The sequence below is a fragment of the Mercenaria mercenaria genome, chromosome 18, assembly GCF_021730395.1.
Source record: "Mercenaria mercenaria strain notata chromosome 18, MADL_Memer_1, whole genome shotgun sequence".
NCBI lineage: Eukaryota > Metazoa > Mollusca > Bivalvia > Venerida > Veneridae > Mercenaria > Mercenaria mercenaria.
This window is the reverse complement of record NC_069378.1, coordinates 41,163,210-41,176,033: the sequence shown is the minus strand read 5'-3', so window position 1 is coordinate 41,176,033 and position 12,824 is coordinate 41,163,210.

The following is a 12,824-nucleotide window of genomic DNA, read 5'->3' as shown; positions in this document are numbered from 1 at the left end:
AAATGAAATTTAAGATATTATGCAGTGTAACATTCAGCTTCAGTATTTCATCCTGGAACCAATTTAGTATACATTATTCTGTACTGGAGTTGCCAATCATTCGAAATAATTATGTAATATTGTATACATGCCTAATCAGTGGTAATTAAAATGAAAGGAATGATTCTAGTTTGAGTTTTTTGTTGTTGTTGTTCTTTACAAGATCTGAATTACAGACCTACTCGAATAATTTACTAACAGATGACCTCTGTTTTCAGAATAATTTGTGATGCACGTGCGCATGTCTCTAAGTGCATGTGAACAGGTCTGGCTAGTGTAATAGAATACCGGTTTACGTGCACATATATTTGAAAATTTACTGACAGACAATTCTCTCGCTAACTTAACGAATGAGCAAAGACTCGCACACTTGATTGTAAAATTTCCACGAAAGGTGTCCAAATATATTGTTAAGGCATATCTTTGCAGAAGGAACCACATATATTCTTAACACTGATCGCTAGAGCTGATATAATTACGTAAACAAGAAAGATATCAATGTTGTATATGCTATACAATTGATGTATATATTTATCCTATCTATGTTTATTTTATTGAATCGTAGTCCATCCACTAGATTTTCACATGAACCAGAATCCTTTCATTCCGTACTTACTTAAACCATGATTATTATGTTTCATGTTTTGATGTGGCTTTTTGTAGATACTGATTATCTGATTTGGTGACTTATAGGTCCATTGGGCCGGGTGCTATCATGTTGTATGTATAATTATGGGTTATGATGAAATTGTTTATGCACATGTCACAATAATAAACAATTTACTTACTTACTTACTTACTTATAGGCCTTCCCGCGAGATATATATTGTTCATGCAAGTCTTTCCGAAACATACGAGGGGTGTTCAATAAATACCCGGAAAAGTGCTCTCATTTCTTTATTTCTGGTCTCATTTTGCTAAAATTTGAAAATATGACGGACATGAATATACTGAATGCAAATACCTAAATTACAGATTTCAGAACATGCACAATATTTATTTGTCATCTCCTAGGCAACGCCATCACCTCAAAAGCGGCCCAACGTCATTATGATGCTGCCATATCACACTCAGTTAATCGATACAACTCGTGATTACCATTGATTCAATGTTTATCACCATTAAATGCATTTTTACACCTTCCTTAGAATAAAAAAATACTGTTCATATGATGTTCCTCTTGTATTGAAGAAATTTGACACCGAACTGATGCCCTATCAAGGAGCTCTTTAATTTATTACATGTGACTGAGCCTTATTTTTCAAGTCTATAACACAAGTCGTCAGCAATATTCTCCTGACCACTTCTAAACGTCACGTCCCACTAATAAAATTTAGTTTTCTTCAGGGCATTGTCCCTTAAACCTTTTTCAGCATAGCATTTGTCTCTTTCCTTGATTTTCGATTCACAACACAAAATGTTATCTCACATCTCCGTTCAACACTGATTTTCAAGTGACGGCCAACTCAGTATGCCTGCCAAATATTTTAATGATGTCACATTTATAATTTGACGTTATTGGCGTAACGCTTACTTTTCATATCAATATTCACCCAATTTAAGAAAAGGTAACTTGAAAAATAGGTAAGTGGCAAGTAATGTTTTAGCGCATGTTAAATAGAAAAAGAGACAAAATTGGGCCGGATGACGTCACATGACGTTGCCATGGGGACTCGCATTTACTTATTATTTATCCAAAGACAATCTAATTTTGACATATCAACTCAGTATTCCCTAGTCTACATTTTGTAGCATTTTCATTTATTTTTGATGATACATGAAGAATTGAGAGCACTTTTCCGGGTATTTATTGAACGCCCTTGTATAGACCCTAGGTAAACAAAGGAGTGGGTGTGTTAATTTATTTCGTAGTGACAGATATAATTTTTGATATAATACTTCGAAACAATATTACGTATACATCAAAACTGCTTACACTTAAGTCTTGAAATAGCGTTATTTTGACAGTATAATATGACGCTTAGATTACCCAATTTCTTAAGATGAAATATCATAAATATATTAAACTTCATTAATGCATTTTTTGAGATTACAGTTTTGAACGAATGAATTAATTAATGTCTGTGTCGCCCAATTCATTCGTAAAGAAATTTGCTTATACGAAATGAAACTTTTTATCGGTACTGTAGTTGCTTTTTTCTTCCTTGCAACTTTTTTTCTCGTTTAATTCCAATGGCATTCATGAAAAATTTTTACACGATAAATTTTTTTCTTCGACTTTATTTCAAAACCTTGTAACATCAGTGTTTGATGTCGATTACTAATGAAATGATATTTAAATGAATTTTGATTGATTGATGGAATGAATGAATGAATGAATTGTTTCCGGCTATATTCTGAATTTTTCATATCGATATTTCAAAATTTAGTCAGTTGAAATGTTCTTCATTCACTTTTATTTCGTTACACAGCAATTCGTAAGATCTACATTTTCATTGAAATACGAAGAAACTCGTGTTTAGGATGCACAAAAATATGTTTAATGATGTGTTCTTAAAAAAAGAATTAAACGCACTATTCATATTTTTTCTAATTCAGTTAATGAAAATTAAAAGATAATTATAAATCAAATATGTACTTACCCTATTGTCCAAGTCTTCCACTGAAGAATTAATGACAGAGTATATTCTCCAGTGCGGTCACTTCAACAGGATGTTATCGCCGCGGGCTAGATAAACACACAATGCGTGTTCCCGCTGATTGGACGATTCAATTAGCGGCGCAGGGTACTTTGCCTTTTATAATTAATGTGTATGATTTTAATGTAAATTAATGTTGAAACTGTTGAGACGGATTAATCTATGTAACATTTGATTAAAAGTATGTTAACATGTTAATGATCATGAACAATATCAGTACCACGGAAACAAAATAATCTTGGAACAACATAAAACATCTGCGGAATTACTTGGAAAAAAAAACATCAAAGGATATGAACACAAATTTCACTTAATGATTTTATAAGTAAATGCCGAATGACTGCTGTTACCTAATAATCAAAATACTATATCATCAAGATGGTAGCAGACGATATTTTATCAACTGAATGAAGGACAGCGTGTTTGTTCGAATCTTTGGATGTTGACATATTATCATAATTATTTTGCATTGTATGCAAGAGTGTTGTAAAAGTGCAGACAACAGAATGGATTAATACATGCATTTGATTTTAACAACAGGGATGGATTAAATCGGATATTAACATTAAGTGGCAAAAAAGTTCGGACATGCGCAAGAAGAAATGATGGATTTATTCATGTCTTTGAAATATTTGTATTATACATCTATTTCCGTCAATATCAGCGTTCATTTAACTTGTACAAGTTTGAAAGAATGTAAAACGTTTGGCCTTTGAAATGACCGAAGGATATATTTTTACAACATGTCTGCGATTGGGATTGATTAAAAATTATTTTCCATCTGTATAGCGCTCTCTCGTATGTAAGGATCTGTGAATGTAAAGAAAATGATTTTATATAAATCCTTCTTAATTGCTTGTAATGAAAAATCTATCAATGAATATCAAAACTGAATGCAGATTTTTTTTGAAAAGTGCAAGAAAGGATGGGTGACACGAAATCATCGATTTTGAATTTGTGATGGTCCGTGAATGTGTTTTTTTTTTATTTTAATTTTGGAAATGCGCAAAAAGAAAGACTGAATTATTCCATGTCTTTGGCTTCCATTTGAAATAGTCCACGAATGTGTTTTACTACAGCAAATCCATCTTTTTCTATCAATATTTGAGGGTCTGTGCTCCAGATTTTGGCTAAAATGATCGGTTTTTGAGTCGGCTAAAGGCTGAAAGCCTTTTGACGAGTCCTTGCTATCCAACGATTCTCTAAATGGACCAAATAACACAGTGAAGGGATGTAGTTCCATTAGATTTCTCAAACTTCAAACAGTTCACTGCATGAATGAAGTTAAGTTGTGTCAATTCCCTTTGCTATGACCAATATACGATGTAATCTGTCATATTTATGACTTGTAATTGTGCAATTCTCGAATGTAACTCATTAAGCATAAATGTGCATTTTAAGAATTGCGCAGGCTTACAAAGCTTGGGTAACATCCAGCGAAAGACAAAAAATAGTTCCAGCAGGGCTCCAGATAAGATGCGTATTAGCGTAAATTACGTATAGAAATAATGCAAATACGCATGTCTAATAATTTCTAAGCGTATAAAAACGTATATAAAATTACAGAAACGCACACAATGCTTTTTTAAAAACAAAATCTGAATCGTCTGGATGCGTTAGGTAACATAGCCGATCAGCCTTAATTCTCCTACATTGAACGTAAACACGCATCGTATGTTTCTATAAACTTTGGTGGGTTGAATTTTGCAGTCAGTAAACGGATAAGTTATCGGAAGAAGAAGCTCTTACTGGTTTGTTTGTTACTACTGATATTAAAAATGATTTTAATTCTTATTTTTCGAGAAATAAACAAATCGGCGAAACATTAAATTGTATTTTCTTTAGTTTTTAAAATTTCGAAAGTAGATCGTCTATGTTTGGCGAAACGAAACAACTTTTTTATGAAAAGATTTAAAAAGAGGTAATTTAACCGTAAAACTTCAATGTCAGATACGGGCCAATTGCTGCTAAATGTCTTCGTATCATCACAATTTGTAACATATATTGTTCAAACTGGAGAAAAGTGTAATCGTATCCGGATTAATATTTTGGGTAAATATCGAGCTGTGTTATGAAATTTTAAGAAAAAAAAACTAAAAACAAACTGAAACTGGTAGACTATACTGTCAGTACATCAATCATTAGCCGACTCAGGCCATTCAGGCCTTTGATTTCTTCTTCTTTTTAAATGAAACCTGGCCATTTAATCAATATTAGAACATGCAGTTTTAGCCGGGAGTCGAATCCGGATTGCCTCGGCAAAAAAAAAAAAAAAAAAAAAAAAAAAAATTCTACCATCTTGACCAATACAGCATGGGGGAATTTGTAGGGGAAAACAGAACAGAACAGAACATATAATTATTTCAACTTGTACATACGTACATCGTTGTACGTTTTACATAGTTACACACATATAACATTTTAAATTTGTCACGTAAACTATTTTGGTACTACTTCTAGTGATAAATAAACCCAATATCAATCAAAGTTACCACCATTACATAAATGTCAGAAAAAAAAAACAGTCTAACTGAAACAGTAGTCGTTTCATCAGCGATTTATGAGGTAACTTTTATAACCGTGCGGGTACTTATTTCATCCATTAAATTTTAACATGTACAAAATTCTAAAAGTGGTATAATGCGCATTTTTAAGCATTAATCCAGTACTGCATTGTAGAGGCCTAGATCCATACTATATAAGTGTCCCCCAATCAAATTAACAACCCCCATCTTATCTGTTGCTTATCAGCGATTATGTAACAGTAGTTGATTAGGGGCAATTAGCACAGAAGGGGTCCAGCTAGACCGTGAAGGACGTGTGTAGTAGAGTTGAAAAAAATTGATTTTCCTTCGATGAATGTTGATTTTTTTTATTATTATTGTTGTTGTTGTTGAAAATTTTCGGTTTTCAATCTGAGACAAATGTTACTCACAATATTCTGCAAGCATTAAAACAAAAGTAAATGTTATATTTTTTATAAGATTTTGAATAAGTGCACATCTCCAAACAGAACTCGAAAAAATAAAAACTTGACTTTTTCCCTAAAAACCATTAATGAAATTTGAAAACTTATTCCTAAATAGGTTTCTTATTATTTTTTATGATGTTTAATCAACAAATATTTTTCTTTTCACAAAAATGCACAAATATGAATTAGTGTTTTTAAAAAAAAATTTTCAGTTTCCCCTTCTTACAAATTTGTTTCAATACATTTGTAAGGTAGACTGACTTGACCCTATTTGATTAGAACAGTCATCAGCCCCCAACTGTACCAATGAAGACAGAAATCACTTGGCCCACTAGGTTTTTTACGCCGGACCGTTGAATAAATTTTTTACACACGTAATTAAGGCAATTTTGAAATGCATGCTTAAGATTCTTTTGGTTTTTAATAGTAATTTTTTTGAAATTATTTGGAAATCATTTGAACTGAATTACAATGAAGAAAGTTTGGAGATTATTTACAGACGGGGAATTTCGGTATTCTTTACCGCTGCTGGAAGTCCATCTTACACCCTGGGTGGCTCTCATGCTGTAAAGGACGTTTTTTACGAATATTATTTATATATATCGGGTTACCGTGGCCCAGTGGTTAAGGCGTCCGCATCGGGATAGGGAGGCCGAAGGTTCGGCCCCATGGGGAGCGTTCGTCCGTAGAATGTTTGTAATGGGACTCGTTCCGAAAAGGCCGTTTCGTGACCGCAAGTAGTTAAAGGGTTTTCCCGGGACTTTTTCCCTGGCGCCTGGCATAGTATTTAGGATTTTGGAGGCAATTGGTACGCACAATTAGGTGTCCCATAAGCCAATTGGCTGGCCCTTTTATTAAACAAGAACTTTACCTTTATTTTTTATTTTGTAGAAGATTTTATGTATTTAATTTTTTTTATTTATGGACGTTGGTTTCCCGTATTTTTTTAAATCCCGCTGCTTAAGAAATAGTTCTAAAAAGAAAGCCGTTCGATAGCTTTTATTATTATTCTTATTATTTCTAAATATGATATCTGCAAGAAAGAGATTATATCACTGGTTTTAGGTGCAGATATCCGGCCCTCGGGTACATATTTACGCGGTAACTCGGCAGAGCCTCGGCCGGAAATTCCTCTGCACCAAAAACCAGTGAAAGATTCGCTTTAAAATTCCATGTCTTTTTTTTTTTATTTGGAAAGATCAGCAAATGTTGTTTTTTTTGCACTAAAAGAACTGCAGATAGATTAATCATCTTTGATTAATCAATGTCTTTGATTTTTTTTCTTTTTTCTTTTGATATGGTAAGCCAATGTTTTTTTTACTATAAGTAAATCATAAATGCAGATGATAAATCTTTTTTCTTTGTTTTTCAATTAATATAAACATTGAGTGTAAAAACTTGGGAAAACATGGATTAATCCGTGTCTTTGATTTTTATAGTTAATGTGATCCGCGAATGTGCTTTTATTTAAGAAATAACTTATACCCAAAATAGTGTTTAACACTATTCATGCAGGATGGGCGTTTATCGTCAGGCGAAAATGATTTTTTTACGACGTATTATCGCCCGAATGTATAAACAGTGTTAAAACTAGGTTTTGTTATAAATTATTTTGATTCTAATATGCCCTTAATCTAAAACAGTAGATACAATATAGTAGCGCTTTTTCTTGGTCGCAACCTAAACATTGAAGTTACCGCACGTTAACATGACGTCATTGTAGCGAAAGAGTGTTTCAACAGAAAGTACATTAGAATTCAATTAAAATTAAGGGATGGATTAATTCATAATTTCTATTTTAAATACACTGAATTTAAAAAAGGTTTGGTAACTTGGAAGTAGAAAAATGGATTAATTCCAGGTCTTTTATGATTTTACATAAATTCGAAACGTTTCATACGGTTTGCTTAATATGTGTTTTTCAATACATGCAACTGGGATGGATTAATCCATCTTTTTCTATCGATATCAACAATGTGTGTAGCAATTATGGAAACATGATAGAAAAAAGATGAATTAATCTTTGTGTTTGATTTTACTTGTGAGACGTTTCACAAACATAAAATTGGAATGGATTAATCCATCTTTTTCTGACAATATTAGCATTTGTTTTTACAAGTTGAAATGGACAGATCGATATATGCCTTTTTTTAACATTTTAGACGGTCTTACAATATCTTTCCACTACACAAAATAGAGATGGATTAATCCATCCTTTTCTATAATCAGTGTTAGCACTGCTTAGTAGAAGTATTGATTTTCACATAATAAAATGAACGCATGGTTTAATCCATGTTTTTGGTTTAACATTTTAGATAAACCGACATCGCGTATTTCACAGGTCAGTAACAGTTCCAAATGAAAGGAGGTTTAAATTTCCATGTTTATATTAAACATGAAGTGGACTGATAATATTTTTTGTTCAAACTAAAATGGAGATAGAGTCGGAACAATATTTTTTTCACCAAATAAAATGGGGATGGATTAATCCATCTTTTTTATAATTAATGTTAAGCCCTGTTAAGTAGAAATATTGGTTTCCTTAAAGACTAAATGCATGGATTAATCCATGTTATTATTTTACATTTTAGATTAACCGCAGTGTGTATTTCACAATGACATTGTAAAACAGTCCGAGATGAAAGGCTGGATTAATCCTTTTTTTTAAATTACACATGAAGTGGATTGATCATGTATTTGTTCAAACTAAAATGAGATAGAGTTGGAACAATATTTTTCTAAAAAAATAAAATATGGATGGATTAATCCATCTTTTTCTAAAATTTTTAATGCTGGCACTGTTCGGTAGAAGTATTGATTTTCTTATAAAGTCAATGCATGGATTAACCCATGTTTTTGGTTTTACATTTTAGATGAACCTACAGTGTGCATTTCACGTCAGTAATGGCATTGTAATAAATTCTAAGATAAAAGGGGATGGATTAATCCATCTTTTTCTATAATTAATGTGGCACTGTTGGGTAGAAGTATTGATTTTCTTATAAAGTCAATGTTTTGGATTTAATCCATGTTTTTGGTTTTACATTTCGATAAACCTACAGTGTGCATTTCACAGTCAGAAATTTGGCATTGTAATAACAAATCCAAGATGAAAGGATGATTAACCCATCTTTTATATTACACTTGAAGTGGACTGATCATGTATTTGATCAAACTAAAATGAGATAAGTTGGAAAAATTCTTGATTTCAGTCGATTGCTTTGGGCTTTTTTAGATTTTTGCTGATTGTATGATGGATTAATCCATGTTTAAGATTGTATTGGTTTCTTATTTCGTAGAATTATTTGGAAATGACTGGGACTGAATGATGGTTTAAATTTCCATGCACTGTTACCTGAAGATCTACGATAAATATTGGAGTTTTATTGTAAAGGCATTATCAGCCATGGATGTTATTTTTGCAGATGGATTAATCCATGTTTATATAATGCCCCATGGAATAAAAAGTGAATAATAGGCTACGTATTTTATTCGTTTGTTTGTCAATGCATGGATTAATCCATGTATAACCTTAGCATTTATTTACAATTCGACCATTTCCTAAATAGTCCTCCGTTATTTAGTCAAATAAGGACACCCAAAATGGCGTATACTACCCCCAAACAGGGATTATTTTGTCAAATCCCTTTTTATAAAATCATCAGTTTCACCAGGACAAAAATAAACCCTAAAAACACATGTCTGTTATATAAAATGGCAATTTCTGTTGATATAAATAAACAATCAGTTATTACAGTTGAAACGTTACCGAGATATTTTACTGGAGCTTTTTGTAAACCTTTCAAATTTAGAACTTCAATGAAACTTCGTATAATGTACATAAAAGCTGCATGCAATAAAGATTTTTATGCAAACTGAATATTTTTGAAAATAACTTTAGTATTTAGATTTTATTTAAAACAGATATAGATGTTCAAAATTTCTATGGGACAGTGATGAATTAGAATAGTGAGAGCTGTCTTCTAAAGACTGCAATCTGCGTTAATATCATGTATTATGCAGTCAGGATATGTTTAAACTATTTCTTGTTGCAAAGTTCAATGAAATAGCCTAGAAAGGCTTGATATCTTGTAAATGTTTTGGAATATAATCTTAATCATAATTAATGGTCTGTTAGAAACTAATTAGCACCGGCTTTGAGACGGCGTCCAGAGACACTACATTCCTTGTGAAGTTCTATGTTTGTTCAAAGATTAAGTTTTTAATAAAAGAAACGTACCAACAGCGTAATCCGTCAGTTCGAATGCTTTACAAAAACACAGAAAGTCTGTCTTGTTAATACATTAAAATTTTGATAAATGTTTAGATGTTAAATGTTTAAATTTAGATTGTTTCAGTCTCTACTGTCATGTTACGTTTAGAATATCTTAGCAAACTGGCCTTTCTATCGGTCTCGGTCACAAACAATCCCGCGGGCTTCTGCAGACTTTAATACACAAAAAAAACGTGCATTATCCCACATAACCAGCCGAAAGTACTGTACACGCGTGCGTGCTTGTGTTGGTTGGTCGTGTGCACGGCCGCGTGCTGTGAGTTGCGATTAGGGGAGGCTGCGTTTTTGGAACGTGGCATTCCCTGATGGATATTTATCCTTGTTTTTTATATAACCCATTTAGTTGAGTCGTCCTGTCGCGCGCCAACGCGCCGTTACGTATTTTAGACGTTTTGCTGTGTCGTTTAGAAGCACGCCCCAGTGCGATAAAACAAATCAATAATCGCGCCACAAAGAGATTTGGATAGCAACAGAACGAAACTGTTTTTTTTTTTCGTGCGCCAAGACGACACACTAAAATTTTGTTCTGTTGCATGTCATGTACATATTAATTATTTTGACTTGAAATTTCACAGTAGTAGCATTTATCATATTCAGAACAAATAGCTGAATTTGAAGGTGTGTTTGTTAATTGTCTTCTTGCAGATACATTTTTGAAAATGCGAGGATCTCTCTACCTTTAAAAAGTTGTTCGTTCCCACTGATCTGCCATTTTATTACGTCATATGTCGCATGCGGACCGGAATTCAACAATTACATGATAGAACATTATACAAATACATGGTATTTATATAGCGCAAATTTGTTTAAATATTCTATTGCGCTTTACAATTACACAACACACATTTAAAATATATACATTCAAAATATGAACATGATTCTAGAACTTAGATTTAGAGATTTAGACATGTATAAATACTATTTTATACCACTACTGATATTTTGTAGGCTGGAATTTCGGTAAATAAACTGTTGCAGAAGTCAATGTGAGAATGAACCAATCCATGCACTAATAATTCAGTTGACCTTTGTGTGAAATGTTCCATACAGCCCTAAGGTTTCGTAACTGCGCATGAGCTATCTGACACTTTTTCTGGTTGTGATGGTCAAAGTTGAGTGTATTGGTCATAGTTACACCCAGGTCTCTGACATGATCGACGCATTTTGCGTTACACCCACCAACGTTTACACTTGTGATGTTCAATTTCGCTAACTGTTGTCTGGTTCCATACATAATTATTTCAGTTTTAGACTGATTCATTTTCAGTTTAAAGGTTGTCATCCATTTTATGATTTCATTAAGACAACTGTCGTGTTGTTGAAGAACAGTTGTCTCATTTTGAGAATTTCCTGCTTGAATTTTTAACGCAATCTTGTGATCATCCGCGTATCCATAGAGATCGGCTGGATATTTCTGCAGCACTCGGTTGAGAGCAGATATATACAGGGTAAAGTTCACCGGTCCGGCACAAAAACCCCTGCGGACACCAAACCTCTTTGGCTCCGTGTCAGATGCTGACTGTTCGACTAAAACTTTCATTGTTCTGTTCGTGAGAAAAGATTCTATACGTTTCAAGGGAGTGCTTTTGTATCCCAAAATTTTCATCTTAAAGGATTTAAAATCAGTATCGGGATATTGATGGTATCGAAAGCTGCACTCAAGTCGACCACGGCCACGATTGTTAAATTTGACACCGGGCGATAGTTTTGCAGTTCAAGTGAAAGACCTTTCTTCTTCAACAAAGGTTTTATCACAGCACTTTCCCATTCCTCATCAGGGAACACACCAGATAGCAGTGATCGATTTACAATTTCTGTCACAACGGAAGCAAGTTGTGAAAAATGCTCCTTTAATTTCTTGGTTGGAATCACATTAAGTTCACAAGTTGTAGATTTTGATGCACATACAAGTTTCAAAATATCATTTTGGGGAAAGTGGGTTTGAACGCAGTAAATGTATTCATAATCACAGGTGGATTCGAGAAGGAAGAATTCCCATTGCTGGGGGTGTTTCAATTGGTATATTGTAAAGATCATTTTCAACTTGATTTTTTCATGGGCAAAGTTTTCGTAGGAAGTCATTTGCCAAAGATACTGCACTTGTGTGTAATGGGAGCGGATTGTCCTTCGTCCTTCCCAGTAAATCTGATGTAACGTCATATAGCTTTTTGATGTTACCTTCTGCTTCTCCAATCTTGTTCTGGCAGTACTCATCCTTGGCCCTAGAAAGTTCAGCACTATATATGTTTCTTACACCACTATATACTTTCTTTGACAGGTCAGACTTGTCATTCAAAAAGATTTTCTCTATTGAACGTTTTTACTGTTTCAGCTGTTTTAGGTATCCTGAGTACCAAGGAACTGTCGGTCTACAGAGAATAGTTCATGCCTTTAGAGGGGCATGTTTCTAAACAATGTCTGACGTGAATCTAGTGAACTCAGACACAAGATCATTGACATCGGACGAGTTCACTACAACGTTGTTTAATTGTCCGAATTCTGCTTGTAATTTGTCACCGGATACAGATTTCCAATTGCGAGATTTGATTTCTTTCCTGATCAAGGGAGGACGGCACTGTTCAATGTTACAACTAACAAAGCAGTGGTCAGAGATGTAATAGTCTGACAAAGGTTCTGAGACATTCACACGTTTGTCTTCAAGCTTTGTGATCATCAGGTCAAGAATATGACCACCAGAAAGAGTTGGAGCATTGACATGTTGATCAGTCCAAAAGACCTCTAACACTGCTGGAATTTTTGGTGTAGCAGTCTGTCTGTGGATGTTAAAGTCACTTTTATTCCATTTGTTCTTGGTGCACACGCCAATGCACTAACACGAAATTTTTGTAATGGCACGCGA